Source organism: Gordionus sp. m RMFG-2023, chromosome 1 (assembly GCF_954871325.1).
Source record: "Gordionus sp. m RMFG-2023 chromosome 1, tfGorSpeb1-WG-v2, whole genome shotgun sequence".
NCBI classification, from domain to species: domain Eukaryota; kingdom Metazoa; phylum Nematomorpha; class Gordioida; order Chordodea; family Parachordodidae; genus Gordionus; species Gordionus sp. m RMFG-2023.
Window position 1 is genome coordinate 83,588,014 of NC_088775.1, and position 352 is coordinate 83,588,365.

Below are 352 nucleotides of genomic sequence, written 5' to 3' on the forward strand. Positions count from 1 at the left end.
CTTTTTTATCTACTTAGTTAATTTATATCAAAATTGATCTCAATATAATTTACTATCAGTACTTTGCATATGTTAATTTTACTTAATATGTCAATCCAATAATAGAATATTTTTTTAAAAAAAATGGATCTTCCTTACCAAATATTATATATTTTTATGTTAGGTAAAAATATACACATTCAAGTTAATATTTTATATAGATAGTATCCTTAAATAAACTACTCATAAAAGAAAAAAATTGTAATTTAAAAGCTTTAGATTCAATATAATATAATATTAAAAAGTATTTAAAAATAATAGAAGAGGGTGAACAGACTGGCCATTGGACCTTTAGCGGTGTTCATTCATAATT